Below are 19030 nucleotides of genomic sequence, written 5' to 3' on the forward strand. Positions count from 1 at the left end.
GTTGGTGGCATTCAGCTGACAGCGGAGAGCCCACCCCACCATCTGCCACACAGCAGCCAAAGGATCTTTAAATACTAACACAACCGTATTATTTTACAACCGTGCTTAAAATGATTCAATGGCTTCCCAGTTCTCTTAGGATAAAACCCAAACTCGTCCCCATGACCTGCAAACTTCCTTGATCTTTCTCTCTCCACTTCTTCAATTTCACCTCATTCCAGCCTTCCCTTTAATCACTATATTCCAGCCACACTGGTTTTCATTTCATTTCCTTTCATTCGACATGCTGAACGTTTTCTCATGTCAGAATTCATATATTTACTCTTCCTTCTGTCCAGAATGGTTTTCTCCTTGATTTTCACATTCCTGTTATCTCAATGCTCTCTCTAAAGAGCCCTTTCCCGGTTTTCTCTGCTGTCCCTGTTATTTTCTTCGATGCATTTATTGTGATCTGTTCTTATCTTTTCTGTTGGGTTATGATCTGCCATACCCATTGGGACATAAGCTCAGTGAAACCAGGTACCATGTTGTCAAGGGCTGGTTCTCCATCCCGAGTTAGTTATCAGTTATCCTCTTGGAACACAGTTCATCATGGGCTGAGTTCACCCCTTCAATCAGACAACATCAGTTTCTTTGGTGTCCAATGACCTGCAGCCATTGTACCAACCTTAACAGAGGTGCTAAGGAGATAAAAACAGTATCTGCTCAGTGCAATGCTTAAACAGTTTCAGCACATTTCAGGCAAAATATCCTAACGAACCCTGAACTCTGCAGCCTTCTACCCCTGATGTTCTACAATGCCTCTCTCCTCTCATCCCTTGGCATAGCCAGAAATACCCTATCAGTTTGATTATTTGTAACTTTACCCCCTTTCCCAAATATTTCAAAATTTTCTTCATTAATCAGTACTAAGCTTAAAGATACTCCAAATTCATTTATTTCTTGTCTGTGCTTGCACGGCTCCTTATTCTATTCCCATGATAACCTTCATCACCATCAGCTTATTAATTGATTTCTTTGTATATGTATCGACACCTCACTAGATGATGTGTTACATGAGACCAGGGATTCTGTCTGGAGTTTTTTGTCTTATATCTTTAATGGCGGGCATGGAGAAGGCACTCAGGAAACATTTATTGAATTGCACTGAATTCTTTCTGAGAGCAAAGTGCTGGGTTAACCCCCACAGAACTGTAAGATTGTGGAAACACCTTAGCTAAACTGTTTATAGATCCATAATGCACAATGCCAGCTTTCTCCCCTGATTAATGGTGTTTTCCAACCATTCATCTCATCTTTCTATCTACCCCTTGCTGTCCTGTGTTGTCTTGACCTCCACATTATGCTAAGTGCATGCCACCTCGTGTTCTCAATGAATTCTCATAAATAGGAGCCACCTCACCAGCATCTGGCGTGCCCAGCACTAACCCTCCGCTGCAAACCTGAATGGCTTTGCCACATTCAGATATTTCTATGAACACATCATTCACTTGTCCCTTCAAAGTCTAACGGATACTAATTAGCAAATAAATCAAACTGAATTTTCCATTAAACATGCTTTCATTCGTGACAGTATTTACTTGCCTGCATGTAGTAGGGGAAACAGGGATGATAAACATTAGCCACTATTTTTTCTCTTGTTGAAGATGAACATAAATTAAAATTTCCTCAAAATAGAGGGTGATATATTTTTTTAAATTTTATATCCTGATGTGGTCTGAAGGGAAGGACTGTGTACTGAAAGTAAAAGGTAACACCAATTGTAGCTACCAACTGTGAAATCAGACGTGTCAGACACTATGCTAAATTATTTCTGAGCCTCACAAAATTGCATGGTAAGCGATTAACTCCATTTTCCAGATTACGAAAATGGTTGCAAAAGAATTAAATAGGGATACCTTGGGGACTCGGTTAAGCGTCTGCCTTAGGCTCAGGTCATGATCCTGGGGTCCTGGGATTGAGCCCTGCATTGGGCTCCCTGCTCAGCGGGAAGCCTGCTTCTCCCTTTCCCTCTGCCGTTCCCCCCTGCTTGTGCTCTCTCTTTCTCTCAAATAAATAAATAAAATGTTAAAAAATGAATTAAATAACTCAACTAAGGTCACAGAGATAATTTGAAGATAAATTAGGCCTTAATACAAAGTTGGCTTCATTCATAATCCAGAACTCCTTTGAAAAATAATCAATTGTGTGAATGTGACTTCCACTTAATTGTTCTAGGTCCATTTTCTCCACCTGCAAACTTGGGGGCACTAATTAGATAATACCTGTTTTTCCTCTGACTTTCTATGGTTCTACGTTCCTATACCGAAAGCTATTTGAGGCAAGTCTGACTTAAAGCATTATGCACTTTGAAGAATGCAATAATGGCGACGATGATGACCATGATGATATATACAAAGAAATTTAACACCGCGTAGATGAGGCAGGGAAATATTTTTTTTTGCCGAGAACCAGAACTAAAATGATTGCTGTAAGTGAGCATGAAATGCAGCTCTGAAAATGTGCAGGAAAGATGGCAGAGTAAATCTGGGTCACACAATCATCCTTCTTATTACCTAGCACAACCACCACCACCAAAACAGTAAGTGTCAGCAAAAAACCCATCAGCAGCAAATAAGCTGGAAACTGGATATAATGTTAGGCCCACAAAGAATAGAAGTGGCTGCCAAGGAAGCACTTGATAGCTCTTGCTTCCCATCCCACTGATCGACAAATAGGGAAAGTAAATAAAATTCTGGAAAGATTCATCAATACCCCCAATCTGAAATTATTAATAGACAGACCAAGGAAATATTTTTTTTTTCAAATCCTAGGACTAAAAACTCTATTCTTGAAGATTTCAAGATCTTAGCAGAGGCACTTCCTTTCTCTCTCCTGCTCTCTCTCTCTCTCTGTATGTATGTACACACACACACATACACACACACACACACACACACACACACACATGCACACTGCTGCTGGGAGTCACACATTTTCCTAGAGATCCCTGGTGAACTGGGAGAATGACCAAAATTTAAGCATATCAACTCATGGAAATGAGATATATACACTTCCAACTATGGGATATAAATGATGATATAGGGAATTAGAAAATATTTCAGAAAAGAAAGTAACACTCTAACATAGTTGAAACTATAGCATTTCATGGACATTGCCTTCTCCTTCCCACTGAGACAACCTAGTTTCAGAATAGATCTATGAGAGCACAGATCCTGGAATATCTTAGGAATTCAAGAGGAAGCCAGAGCTGATCAAGACAGACTTGAGAAAAATATTCCATAAAATAACATGACCTTCGATGCAAAATTAACTGTAACTAAACACTTAACTCGAATAAACATCATTCAAGTATGCACCTAAGAAAAGAGTATGGTATGAAAAAGATTAATCCAGTCTGGAAAAACAAACATAACTCAAGGAAAAGAACATTGCCTCTAAGTGTGTGTGTGTGTGTGTGTGTATATATATATATATACACACACACACACACACACACACACATATACACACACACATATATATATAGTTTTTCAATAATCAAGAGTTCAAAGATGACTAAATAAGAGAATTGCAGGAAAATAAGAGAATTATATGAAAAAGAGATAGATAGTAAAACACCGTCATAAAATTAATACATAAACTAAAACCAAAAAGAAACAAATAAGCTACATTAGAGAATTTTAATTAGTGACAAAAGAGAGCTTTGTGGTATCACTGGGACGGTCCATGAAAGGGGGGACATTCTTACAGACCCAACCAGAGATTAAGTGAACAGACACATGAAATCAGAAGATAATTTTTATTTGTGAAGTAGAGAACTCAAAATCAAGGGAGAACTGAATATTCAGAACAAAATAATACTGTATGTTCCCAGAAAGCACTTTTTGTAAGACAGACTAGACTTACTGTGCATCCAGGTCTAAGGAGAAAGTTGCTGATAAGGAGGAAAATCAGAATTATTTAGAAGCTCTCCATCGCACCCATTAGTGCCAAAGACAACAGACATAAGTCTACCCAATTCTAAAAAAAAATTAAACACCATCAAATTGTACCTCAAATACAGAGCCAGAAGTAGATCTTCTCAAATGTGAGCCCTTTTTGCAAAAACAATTGATGAGATCCTGTTAGCCAAACGGCATGGCAAGAAGACTAGTCAGGTAAGTAAATAAAGTCCCAAGTTTAGAAAGGCCTTTGGTGTCACTGCAGTTTCCTACACTTTTGTTCAATTACAAATGAATGTAATACTTTATTTAAAGCAGCATGGAAAATCGGGCACCTGGGTGGCTCAGTCGGTTAAGCTTCTGCCTTCAGTTCAGGTCATGATCCTGGTTTCCTGGGATCGAGTCCCACATGGGGCTCCCTGGTCAGTGGAGAGTCTGCTTCTCCTTCTGCCCCTCCCCCCTGTTCATGCTCTCTCTCACTATCTCTCTCTCTCTTAAATAAATAAATAAATAAAGAAAATATTTAAAAATTTAAAAAAACATGGAAAATAATCCAAAAAAGAAACATTTAAAAGCACACAGAGTATGAGATAATAAGACTGTTTTTATTCTCACATCTACATACACAGATATCTCGAGTCTGCTTAATGTTACTAGTCCTCCTAGCTGGTGATTTTTAGATGACTTTATTAGTTTGTTGCTTTTGTTGGCATCTCTTGATTTTGAAAACAAGCATGTGTAAATGTATAGTGAAGTCAACTCATTATTGTTATATTCAAAGAACAGGAGGGAAAAAATTAGGTCTTAGCTTATGGTCAGCCAAGGCAGGTGGAGCTTGAGAAATAGAAGGGCAGAGGGGCAGAGAAAGGAAACCTCCCACCAGCGTGGCAAGGTAGGAGAATCTCTTCCAGAACTCACCATGTGATCTTGGAGGTTCCTCTCTGAAACCTCATAGACATTAGTCCTCTTGCCTTACTCTCTAAAACTTAGTTCTATTGATAATAAAACAGGGGAACTGCCGCTACATCAGAATGTGTCTGTAATAATGACAGGAAACAACGCATGTGGTAAGACCAGAGCAATTATATGAGCATGTCGACATCGGCTCGCCTCCCACCGGAAGTGTACTGGTTTCCCAAGCAAAACATTGGATTTAATGGTAGTTAAGAGGGAATAAAGTGAGGAGAAAATAAAAAATAGCAGACAGGAGAGCCTGGCTCTGGTGGGAAAATTGGTTCTATTGCCCCACATTTCTTCAGAAAAATAAGCCCCAAGGATCGTTTGCAGTTATGGCAACCCCGGTTCCTTTCTTCTGTGGTTCACCTGGGAGGTGGAGCTTATCTGCCTGCCTACAGGGATGCAGAGACAAACACAGGTGGAAGTCAGATGGAATAGAGAAATCCCAGGATCTTTGAAGGGCTTGAGGAGAATGAGCTCTCTCTTTTAAACCCAAATCGGGGAGGCAAAAGCCTGGATCCACTTGTCCATCCTACCCCTCTGAGGTGAGAGGCCATTGAGACCAGAACCAATACAAAGCAAAGCACAGGATCCATCACACACCCCCAGCCCCAAATATATTAAGTACTTGGGCTAATTCCCTTTTATTTGAGGGAGGGAGAGCTGGTTTGGGCCATTTATGATGAAGAGTCCTCCTATTTGACACAGATGAGATTGTCCGTCTTCACTTGTATTTGTCTCCTCGTTTAGGACAGGTTGGGGAACATCTGCAGTGTCTGAGTCCCAAAGATGAGGGGGAAAGAAACACACTGAGAGATATTTCTGGAAACAATTGTGTTCCAGCATGGAGTTGCCTCATGAGGTTCAAGAAATATAAGCGGATAACTTACATTATTTTAAAATTAGCTTCGGTGGCATAGAGTTCATTTTTTTTTTCCCCACATCTGAGCATTCCAGGATGAAAACCTGTGGTTTGTGTCTTTACTGATAAGACACAGAGGAGACCGTTTTGAGGCCTTTGCTTATAACATTCTGCCAGCTGGGAAAGCCATGCCTTCTTCCCTGCTGCATGAGCTCCCTTTGTTTGACCAACTCCCGCTCAGGATCTAATGCTCAGTTTTGGCATTTCACCACAATTTACCAGCCATGGGTGCCAATGCCTTACCCCTAATCTCCCCGATGGGGCTCCCCTGTGTGTCTGTGACAGCCACCTCCGACCTCTCTCATTATATATGTCACACGGTAGTATGGTCCTCTCCTACTAGACTGTAAGCTCTTTGAAGATAAAGATGACTCACAAGTCTTCGTACTTTTAACACACACCACAGATGAGGCACGTGACAGATGTGCTAGATAGCTTTTGTTCACGCCCACCCTCAAGTCACTCTCTGCACTCCTTATTCTACATCATGGAGAATAATGCCATCGGGGGGGTCCTTGCCTTGTGATTCCTACTTGGGTTTGGCTAGTGGAAAGCACAGGCACGAGATAAAAGGGGAGAAGGTGAGGTTGGAATGTTTTTCCCTTGGCTTTTTCCAGCAGCCATGGCTTGCCTCCGTCTCTCTACCTTAAGGCCGCAGATACTGCCTCAGGGTACGAGGTATCAGTCCCTCCCCCTGACTTTTTAGACCTATGAGTGGTAAGGGCTTCTCTCGCTAGCTCCGGGACACTGCACTACTCCTTGTTGGTTCCACTAACCCTGGCCCCACCTTTATTCAACTCTCCTTAAATTGCTAACTCTTTCCCATTATATACTGACTGTAGGTTGCTAATCGTAAATGTTTTAAAGAATCAGCGATTGACTAATGAATCATCGAACTTTACATCAGAAACCAGGGATGTACTGTATGGTGACTAACATAATATAATAAAAAATATTTTAAAAAAAAGAATCAGCGATTGGATGGATGATAAAAATAGGGATTGAAGGTATGAGTGATTGGCATAAATAGTATTGGAGTGTTTCAGATTTGCCTTCATTGTGGTGTGTGAGCGTGCTGTGCCTGACTGGTCTGAACCAGACAATATATGATGGGTGGGTAAGGGAGGGCATCAATTTGGACTAAGAATAAGGAATGTTTCTTAGGGTCCTGAAGTTATCCAGAGGTCAGGTGCTGTAGGTAAGATCTAATTTACTGAGATAACGGTGGGGGTGAGATAAGGCACGAGCAGGAGATAAAGTGTGGATCAAGGGGGGGTCAGAGGCACAAATAACCAAAGTCAAAGCAGACAAAGAAAGTACAGGAAGTGCTTGGATTTAGACACAGAGAAGGAAGAGGTGGGTCCAAGGTTAAGATACAGAGTGGTGCTTGCCAGGGAAGGCGTTATAGATGCTGGTCTCTTGTCTCTGCATTCCATCATGTGTAACTTAGGAGACGGACGTGTGTGTCTTTTTGCATGAATTTTACAGGTACTTACACATGTTTGATCACTACCACCACCACCAAACTACATGAGGATATAGAACCATGCACACACATGCACACACCAGACACAGTTCTACTCTAAAAACCCACAGTTAGCACGAGTCGTTTGGAGGGGATGTAGAGATGTCAATTGTGGTTTCCAGGGAACACTCCCCTAGGAATTCCATTTTTGTGTTTCTTTCAGACAAAATCAAAGAAACCTGCATCTATTTCCACACTTACCCATTGTCTCCATCCTGATGTTCTGTTTTGCTTTCTGCATCTGGATCAGTCCATTTTGCCTCAGGGACTAGCCTTCTGTGTTAGTCCCCTGGTTCCACTATTGTCAAGGAGCCTGTATGAAGTGGAAATAATGTGATTATGGCATTTTATGTCATTTCATTACTGAGGGTTTCTTCACCATTAATGCCATCCTCATTCTTTTGTTGACCTTCTCGGGGTCTCTCTCCTCCCAAGTCTGGATTTTAATGTTGCTCCTGATTTAACTATTTAAATAAACTTAATTGTTTGCTTGCTTTTACCAAAATCACTCTTAATAACTGCTATTGTCTCTTATAATTACAGTAATCACGTTGGCTCTGAGTGACTCACAACATTAGCTTTCAGTCCAATAAACCCTGGCAATTGTATTTGGCAGAAGGTCTAGGGTATTGTTAGTGAGAAAATAGCATGGCGCCTGGGTCTGGTGGGTCAGAGCTACACTGAAAAGTCAGGAAGACTTAAGGCATCCCAAGGTAACAAACTTAAAGGTTTCAAGCAACCCCAGCTAGATCTCGAGATCGGGAGATAGTTTAGAAAAGCCCTTTAAGTTTATAGTCTTTGAAGTCAGACTATCTATTTAAACCCATCTCTGCCACCGATAGAGCTTATGTTCTTAGGCAAGCTAGTTAAAGTTTCGATGTCTCAATATCCTCATCTGTAAAATGGGTATAATTAGATACCTGTCCCACCTGTTTCAATTGCTTCCATTCTGACTGATCTGTAACCAAGCCATACCACTTATTAAATATTTTAGATACTACCCATATAACCATATATAACCATAAAGTATAGCCATGCAACCATAAGATAACCATATCTTTTAAAATTTTGAAATGTTTCCATTTTCTTTTATTTCAATTCTATTCACATTTTTATTTTAATATTTACTTATGTGTTTGTTTGTTTATTTAAGAGACAGAGAGAGAGAAAGCACCAGGGGAGGAGCAGACGGAGAGGGAGAGAGAGAGAGAATCTCAAGCAGAATCCATGCTTCGTGTGGAGCCTGACACGGGACTTGATCTCATGACCCTGAGATTGTGACCTGAGCCGAAATCGAGAGTTGGATGCTCAACCAACTGAGCCACTTAGTCACTGCTTATTTATTTATTGTTAATTTGAGTACGGTTGACACACAGCGTTGCATTAGTTTCATGTGTATAACATAGTACATTCATTCAACAGCACTGTATTGTCATGCTGTGCTCACAAGTGTACCTACCATCTGTCACCATACAGCACTATTACACCACCATTGGTATATTCCCTATGCTGTACCTTCTTATTCCTGTGACTTCTCTGTTCTGTAACTGGAAGTCTGTATTTCCCACTGCCCTTCACCCATTTGCCCATCCCCCAGCCCCCTTCCTCTGGCAGCCATCATCTTTTTCTGTCAAAATAACCATATCTTATGGTTTCTGTGTGAAAATTAAATGGGTAACCAAGGTATAGCCCTTAGTACTGTACAAAGTACATAGAAAATACTCAGAAATACTGGCTGTTAGAATTATTTTCATTTTTATTATTACTCTTCAGAGAGCTTTCATCTGGGTCACAGATATGTTATCTCATAAAATCCTTTGCTAACTATTAAAATTATTATTATTATTCCATTTTATGGGTGAGAAAATCAAGATTCAGAGTCGTTGAATATTACAGAGCTAACAGGTGGCAAAATGGGATTTCACCCTGGTCTGGTTCTTAAAACTTTTTACTATACCGCATTACTTTGAACCAGAAAGAGCATTTATAAAACCCAGAGGGGGAAAAAAAGTTTTGGGTCAGAATGTCCCTAAGTATAACAATTACGAGGGGCAGAAAAAGAATTAAATAGTACCGAGCATAAATCATATCACACCAACACCTGCAATGGGCTCTCACAGTTCTTTATTTCAATTAAAGAGCAGGATCAGAAATCCCATATGTTCAGTTCTAGTCTTGGGAGCAGAGGCCGCAGAGGACAGAACGTGTAGTCACAACCTCATTGATACGCATGAAGTACAAGAAAGAATAAGATAATTGAAATCAGTAGCCTTTCTTTTTTAAGAGATATAGTGGATGTTACAGTATGTCCACCCACTCCTTCCCTTGAGGACCAAAGTACCTATTCCCCTGCCTGCTGGGAGTGGGGATTGCTGACAGCTCTCAGCTGAATCCCCCACTGAGCACTGCTACCAGATGAAGAGAATCCACTTGTCCAAGGTTGATCTCCTTCCTGGACACAGCTTGCAGCTACTGATTGGTCAAAACAGAAGTATAAAGGACCCCAGGTTTCCCCTGCTATCTGAAAGCAGATCACGCTTATGAAAACTTTTGTAAGCAGAAATGGGGTAGAGCAAAGAGTATCCCCCTGCTTTCTGAAAGTTCACAATATGCCACTTTGCTTTTAGGAAAGACCATTAGTATGGTACAGACTTTTTTTGGAAAAACAAAAACCCTCTTTGGATTTCTCTCAATTAGCAAGACAGGTACTAAAGTGGGTCTAAATGTGATGTGGTGTCATGGGAACTTTTGGAAAGTGGGGGATACCTGCATTCCCCTTGCATCGGTGGGGGGCAACTCTGTGAGAGCACCCAGCTCCAGAACTTCCACCTTCCCTGGGAAATCACCGAGGCTGCTCGGGTCCACTTCTCTTTCAACTTGCCCCTCTGCCTTCACGACACCACAGGTATTCGCCCCAACAGTGCTACCCCATGCATTTCCTGCCCATAACTCAGGGCCTCGGAGCCTATGTCCTACGAAATGCCAACTGTAATGTGGGGTAGAGTAAGCACCTTTGTTGCGGCAGCCACCCCTGGTTAGCCTCCGTACTTCTGACAGCGCTCTAATGATTTGTCAAATATTTACTGTAGTATCAGTGACTACATCAGGGCACAATAAATATCAGAAGCACTTTTGTGAGCACCAGGATGGAAATATTTTATGGATTTCCAAGGAGCAATTCAGCTGTTGTCAGAGGCTAAGTCAGTGGTCTTGGCAGAGATCCAGGGCTCAATGAGCACGTCCATTAACATTACTCTAACTCCAGCATCTTGAACGCTCAGGACAGCGTGGAAAAATCTTAATTACCATTAACCAAATGGTGTTTGGGGAGTTTCTTCCTTCTGATTTGTTTACGACTATACAGGTCCTGGGAGCATTCTCTTTAGAGCTGAGTCCCTCTGGTGATAGGTTGCCCTCCAGGTGCCATGTCAACAAGGGAACATTCCTGAAAGTTTTCTGGATGTGAAGATCACGGGGCACGTCGTTGCACGTCTTAGTGGTACAGTGTGCAAAGGGCAGAGCACAATCCTCTTAGGGTTTTGGAACTCGGATGATGTGTCATCATCACGTCCACGTCTCTGACCTAGTACCCTCACCTCTGGTCATTGCGAACCATGTGGCTTACTCGTCACTCTTCAAAGCCATCCCATGTCCTCTGCCCTGACAATCTGGCAGGTTCCTTAAGGCTTAGAAGAAACATGGCCTGCAGTGTCATGTAGTCACCATATTCTTTAAGGAATATTAATAAATATAAGCCTCTCCAGCAAGCAATTGACCTTTGTACTGTTCGTCATTGTAGACAGAGGAATTTAACCTCTGAAAGTCTATCTGAAGTGAGCAGTGCAAAAAGGACACACTGATTTTTCAATATAAAGACACGTACAAATTTCCAGGCATGACCATAAAAACAACCCTGTTCTCTTTTCATTCCGCCTTCGTTCTGTAGAATTTCAGCTTCATCCGGGCAAGGATTATGTCTGGTTTTTTTCACTTTTGTCTCCCCAGTATCTAAAACAGTGCTTAGCACGTGGTAAGTGTCCAATTAATATTTAACAAATCAATACATGAATCTTCCAAAGTGCAGAAGGTAGTGGAAAAAATGAAACTACGTTGAGATATAAAGAAGGCTGGCCGAAGAAGAGGGTACCAAGGTATTTCTAGTTGGAAAAAACCAACATTGTAAAGATGCCAAAGTCTCTAATAATCAGAGAATTTACAACATTTCCACTCATGAAACAAACTGACTTTTTTTCTTTGAGAACTTGAAAAAATATTCTAAATTTCAGCTGGAAGAAAAGAATAAAATCGCCCTTTCCATTTTAAGAAGAAAAGTCGGAGAGGTTTTGTTCCGCCACATGTCCCTGCACACACACACACACACACACACACACACACACACACACACACAGAGTAATCACAGTGGTGTGGAAAGGGAGGAATACTTGGCCTGGTGATGGAAGAGCTTCAGTTCTGTGAGGTATAAAACCATGAAATGTGAGGTTCCCCCAGTTACTGTAACTGCTCCGTTGAATCGTCCTTTCCCACTGGTTAGCAGCCATTTTAAGCATTATGATTATTAAAACAATCTATTTCCAGTCCAGACCATTCTACAGCTTTAATCTCAAACTTCCCCTTCCACCTTCCTTTCAGCATAGACTCTGCTTGTGGCTCTGGGGCCTCTGAGAGGGGGAGAGATGTGTGAAGTCTTCTCTAAATGTCCTTCTCCTGCCAGCGCCTGGTGAAACCCATACTGTGAGATCCATAAACCCGTATTTTCTGTGGAAATTCCAGCTGCTATTAAAGAAGTTAGTGAACTCCCAATGAATCTATTGTATATCCCGGCCTAACAGTTACGTTCTCGGTGACTCAGAACAACAATTTTTTATGTGAGTAAAAAAACAAAAACACAAAAAACAGAGATTGGGCCTTTTAGCACCTTTCTGAAGGTACAGCTTGCAACATTAACTCCATTTTTACAAAACCCAAGTGTGAAAAGCATAAAACGAATGACATTACATTATTAGCACGTACCATCTTCCCTCTCCCACTTCTCCCAAAGGAGAGAGAATTATTACTTGCTAGGTCAATTCTGGATCCTCCTTTATTTATATAAGAATATCAGAATCAGGCCAAAAGGCAAAGGACAACAAAATAAAACAAATGACCTGAGCCAGAAAGACCAATGTTAGCGAGAGCGATGGGGCTGTTTCAGGCTGGGGAGAATGAAAATTTTTGAGGTGCATGGAGTGGGGGAAGGAAGAGATTTAAGACAGGGAAAGAGAAATTGAAAGGAATTGATACAGGGAAGGGGATTTTTTTTTTTTTAAAGATTTTATTTATTTATTCGACAGAGAGAGAGACAGCCAGCGAGAGAGGGAACACAAGCAGGGGGAGTGGGAGAGGAAGAAGCAGGCTCATAGCGGAGGAGCCTGATGTGGGGCTCGATCCCACAACGCCGGATCATGCCCTGAGCCGAAGGCAGACGCTTAACGACTGAGCCACCCAGGTGCCCCAGGGAAGGGGATTTTAAAAGAGTTTTGCTGACTTCCAGGAACGTAGCCACCTCTTTCAAAATTTCTCCTTCCATTGCTTTATTATTTTTTTTCTCGGAGAAGTATAGTATTTCCACTGTAATTATTTCTAGTTGCTGGACTATTGGTTTTTATGTGACTTTGCATAGCGCTGGTTGCAAAGCAATCAGCTTATACGGGGTACGTGAAGTCTTTCGTCTACCAAACATGCCATCTGTGTATTCTGGTCAACAAGAATCCTTCCAAATGCTTGTGATGCCCTGATGTGGAGAGAGTAAGATAATGATCTCTGAATGAATGCTCCCGTGGTTTCCCCAAAAGTTCTGTACAGCAAATACTGCATTGAAGTTATTTTCATCCTTAATAGTCTTGAATTTATCTTCAAATATCTGAGGTTCGTGTTCCAGTTTTACTGTGTTAACTGTGCAACCAAACTAAGAGCCTTTTGATGACAGGCAAGATGCATTATCTTTGTATGTGGCCACAGCGTTAGCAATTGGCCACCTGGGCCTACAGTAAACACTCAGCGTAAGTGGATAAGTGTGTAAGGCCTCAACCATATCCAAGAAATCCTTTGGTTGCCTTTATAAAGTCCTAGATTAAGGAGTCCTTCTGTTCTCATTATGAATCGATTCTTGAAGAATTTAATTACCTATAACTTCAGCAGGTAGGACTCTTCCTTAAGGGGTCATATCAGCTGCACTCCTCATACACCCGGAATGCGGTCTTTTTTTTTTTTTAAGATTTTATTTATTTATTTATTTGACAGAGGGAGAGAGAGTGAGAGAGCACAAGCAGGGGGAGCAGCAGAGGGCGAGAGAGAAGCAGACTCCCTGCTGAGCAGGAAGCCCGACGCGGGACTCGACCCTGGGATCACGATCTGAGCCGAAGGCAGACGCCTAACTGACGGAGCCACCCAGGTGCCCCCTGGAATGCTGTCTTAAAGAAGAATAAATGTTTCAAGTTTGCTTGAATCCATGAGGAAATGAAAGAGGGAACGGAGAGAAAGATACAGGAAGGAATAGAGAAAGGAAATAATATGAGAATTTAAGGCAATTCTTTAGGGGAAAAATATCTATTCCAATAACTCCTTGGTTGAAGTAACCAATCAAAACGCCCAAGAAACCTGAAATATTCTTTTTTCCCATGTTGGAACATCTACAGGTGTTTTGGGTAAACTATTTAAATACAGGAAACAGGTAATATACAGACTTCCCCATACTCGCACATTTCCCCTTTTATCACCATGGTTACTCTTATTTAAATTTATTAGCACTGATGGACACTAAGTAATGTAGTAATGTACTCATACTGAAGAGGCTAGATGTGTTTACACAGTGTGGTGATTGCTAAACTACTTTTTTCCAGCCGGTCAAAGTGTCACCAGTTTTTCCCTTCTACCTTTTTCTTATAAAAGGCAATGCATCAAGTACCTTCTGAAGGCTTCCTGTTCCATCCCGAAGGAGCTTCTCAGTAATGTTCTTTCATCATAAATTGCTGGGTGTTCTGAAATGTTTTCTCCCCTGAAGTTATAAGTCACAAATTTCTGATGTTTTGTCTAATCTCTCTCTCGGCATACTGATTCTCTGGGGACAAGTGTCATGAAAATGCGTTTGGATAGATAAAAACACATTCATTCTCAGTCTCCACTGACCCTGCTATTCAAAGAGTCAATATCTATATGGATGGCAGTTGCATTCTCCGAAACATGGATTTTTCTTCTCCAAGTCTTGTAATTACTGATGCTTTGGACTCTTCCTGCTTTATCCATCATACTGAGGTTATCCTTGAAAAAGTACTGCCTGAGCCTAGAGCTCATAAGTCAACATCAATGATAATAGAAAGCATTTAGTAGATCCCATTAAGCACTTATCCTTCTAAAAGCTTTTTGTGTAAAAACTTTTTCAATCCCCACCACAACCCCAGGAGATCAGTTCTACTACTATCCCTGCTTTATACATGAGGAAAATGAGGCACAGAGAGGTTAAGTGATTTCCTATTTCACATAGAGCAAATGGTAGAGGAAGGGGTTGCGATGTGGGCATTTGCTCATAGATAGCTCCCTACACACTGGAACGTGTTGTCTCCAATTAGCAAGAAACGGCAGCAAGGCAAGATTTTTAACCTGTATGTAACCTTCATGGGGCCAACAAGGCCCCTGAGAATTACATGCAAACATGTCTGCACACTGTGTGCACAGGCGTTTGTGATTATGTGAGCATTTTTCTGAGAAGAGACTCTACGGATTTCATTCAGTTATCAGAATGGTCCAAGGTTCCCTAAGAAGTGGTTAAAGAACAATATAGTGAAAAACAGTCTAGTGTTTGAGATCTAACGACTCACGGTTTAAATTCTGGCTCTGTCACTTACTTTATTGAGTCATTAGCAGCTTTAATTTTCCTGGTATGTTACACGGGGAATAACAATGCCAACAACATAGGGTTACTGTACGAACCAAACAACATGATACATACCCAGCATCTAGAAGACCGTCTAGCATATACAGCAAATAAGGAGAGGTCCCTTCCTGAACCATCTGGAAGCCTCTAGGCAAACAGGATACTTCCCATCAATCAACATAAGTAGTGATGTCTTCATCTGCTTCTTTTCCCAGGTTCCCAGCGATCTTTCCTAAATGTTTCCAGCCCAGAGCAACAGTGGTGAGTGTGGATCCAAGGTACGATGCTGGTCTCTGTTAGACCCAGTTCTCACCTTTACACAGATGGTGTTCAAGTTTTCTCCAGGCCCAGGTGAACCTCTTAGTCCTGATACTCATTTCTCTTGGCAGAGGACCGATTAGGAAAGATATCAACAAAGCAACAGCCTAAACCTTCCCTATGTGGGGTGCAATTGATACTTCCCTTTTAAAAAACTGAAAATTTTCTGAATTTCGAGGAAAAAGCAGGTTAAACAAAAGAAATTAAAATGTGACTGCATTGATTTTCTTGGCTGCTATTAAGAAATTACCACCAATTTAGTGGCTTAAAATCATACAAGTTTGTTATCCTGTCTGAAGTCTGATGTGGGTCTCACTGAGATAAAATCAGTGTTACCAGGGCTGCATTCTTTTCTGGAGGCTCTAGGGGAGAATCTAGTCTCTTAACTTCCCCAGTTTTTAGACACTTGCCTACGTTCCTTAGCTCATAGTCCCTGCCACATTCCAAGCCAACGATGGCCAGCCTGGTCTTTTTCACTCTGACATTGACTTTTCTTCTGCCTCTCATTTCACTTCTACTTCAGAACCCTTGTGCTCACCTGAAAAATCCAGGATATTCTTATTTTAAGGTCAGTTGATTAACGTTCTTAATTCCCCTTTGCTATATAATATAACATAGTCACAGGTCCTGGGGATTAGGATGTGGACATCCTTGGAGGGCCATTGTTCTACCTAACGCAGTTACCTTCTAAATTAGGTCTATCATGACCACCTTATTTAAAATTCCAACCCACCTGTACCCTGCCGATCTTCCCTATGAATTTAAGACATAAAGGCTGTAATAAAGGCGTGAGGTGCCAGGGGCATAGATTTCTTTCTTTTTTTTTTCCCCCCAAGATTTTATTTATTTATTTGACAGAGAGAGAGAGTGCACAACAGTGGTAGGCAGAGGGAGAGGGAGAAGCAGGCTCCCCGCTGAGCAGAGTGCCCGATGTGGGGCTCGATCCCAGGACCCCGGGATCATGGATAAAGGAGTCAAGTTGACCTGGGTTTGAATCCTAGTCCTGTCATTTTTAATGTGATAATCTTTGGAAAATCTTGGCATTTGGGGGCCTCAGTTTTCTTATTTGGGAAATGGTGATAATACGTCAACTGCACAAGATTTTTGTGACTATAAAAGAGGATAGTGTTTTATATGTTTCTGGCACAGAAACACACATGGCAAGTGCTCAGTATTTATTCCCTTGCCAGCTTTCTTCTTCCTTCCCCCTCTAATTCTAGTCAAGTTCTTTGTTTTTTAATTGTGGCCAAATAGATATAAAAGTTACCATTTTAACCATTAAGTATACAGTTCAGTAGTGTCTAGTATGTTCACATTGCTGTGCCACGGATCTCCAGAACGTTTTCATCTTGCAACACCAAAATTCCGTACTCACTGAATAATTCCCTATTTCCCTCTCCTCGCAGTACCTGGCAACCACCCTTCTACTTCCTGTTTCTAGGAGTTTACTCCAGATGCCTCCTATAAGCGAAGTCACACAGATTTGTTTGCCACTGACGTATTTCACTGAGCCTAATGTCATTAAGTTTCATCCATGTTGTAGCATATATCAGAATTTCCTCTGACACAGCATTTTTACAGCTGAAGAATATTCCAGTGCATGTATATACTATAAATTGTGTATCCACTCATTCACCCATGGTCATTGGGTTGCTTCCAACTTTTGGCTATTGTGAAGCGCTGCTATGAACACGGATGTATACATATCTCTTTGAGACTCTGCTTTCAGTTCTTTTGGATATTTAACCAGAAGTGGAATTGCTAGATCATATGGTAATTCTATTTTTAATTATTTGAGGAACTTTGATACTGTTTTTATAGTGGATGCATCATTTTACATTTCCACCAATAATGCACAGTGGTTCTATTTTTTTTCCCACATCCTTGTCAACACTTGTTAGTTTCTGGGGTTTTTTGTTTGTTTGTTTGTTTTGATAGTAGCCATCTTGATGGTTGTATAATATCTCACTGTGATTTCGATTTGTATTTTCCTAGTGATTAGTGTTTGAACATCTTTTCATATGCTTCTTGGCCATTTGCGTATCATCTTTGGAGAAACATTTCTTCAAGTCCCTTGCCCATTTAAAAAAATCGGGTTATTTGTTTTCTTGCTGTTGAGTTGCAGGTATTCTTTATATATTCTGGGTATTAGCCTCTTATCACATATATGATTTGCAAATATTTTCTCCCATTCCTTAGGTTGCTTTTTCACTCTGCTGATTGTGCTCTTTGATGCAAAGACACTTTTATTTTTAGGTAATCCAGCTTCTCTGCTTTACTTTTATTGCCTGTGCTTTTGGTGTCATATCACTAATGAGAGTTATAAGTCCTCCTTTAACACATCCATGCATACACATAGACACACACACACACACACACACACACACACACACACACTCATAGGAGCCAAGCATTTAAAAAGAAGCATTGAAGAAATCACTAAAGCCACTACTACCAAATGAAAGAGCAGACTAAAAAACCAAAACAAACCAAAACAACTGAACAAACAAACGAACAAAAAGAGCGAAAAGAAAGTTGTCTATTTCTTAGAAATTTCCTTCTCCGATAAGAAATGTGCCATCTTCACGTCTTATGGTGTCTTCTCCTGAGAAATAAACACGCGGAAATAAGAGCAGCTGTGCTACAATCCTGGCAAGAACAAGGAAGTGGGAGCCAGTAAATCAGTATTCTTGCAATTAACGAGCTATTTGACCTTGGACAAACCATTTTCCCCTTTTTAGGTCTCACACATCTTATCGGAGATCTCCTCCACCTTTAGTTCCCTGCGCCCAGGTATTTTTTCACATTCAGGAGAAAAGACCATATCCTTGGTCCTATCATTTGTGACACTGTTGGTGGGTTTACTAGCAAGCAATTGCCCCTCTGACCACTCTCTAGAGTGCAGTTTCCCTAATGGGATGAGAGACAATGGGATTTCCTAGCCAACTGCTTTTACTATGGTCTTCCCACACCAGGTGCCAACTGATGAGTGTCAAGATAGAGTTCAAAGCTCATTCATCACCCTTCTTGACTCCCTTGATGTCTGCAGGTGTTTCCCCCTGTAGTCATTCCTAGTTTCCAGACCATCTCCTCTAGTTCTTCTGAGGAGCCCTGCAATATTGTCATTGATAACTTGCCTCAACTTGGTTTGCTCTTTGTCTTGTCTTGTCTTGGGCCAAAGAACCCTTCCTTAGGCTCGAGTCTTACTCTTGTCCATCTAAGACTGCCAAGGTCATACCCCTCCATTCTCAGAAATAACGCTTTTCTGCATTTCTTCCATCACACATAAAATCAGTGTCTAAAAGCAATTCTGAGCTACTCAAATTCAGAGTTCTCCTTAAAACTGAATATCTTAAATCCTACGTGGCCCAGAGTCCCATAACGATCATGACCTCCGCTAGGACCCCAAAATACTCACTATTCCCACAAATAAC

The sequence above is a fragment of the Ursus arctos genome, unplaced genomic scaffold, assembly GCF_023065955.2.
Source record: "Ursus arctos isolate Adak ecotype North America unplaced genomic scaffold, UrsArc2.0 scaffold_6, whole genome shotgun sequence".
Lineage (NCBI taxonomy): Eukaryota > Metazoa > Chordata > Mammalia > Carnivora > Ursidae > Ursus > Ursus arctos.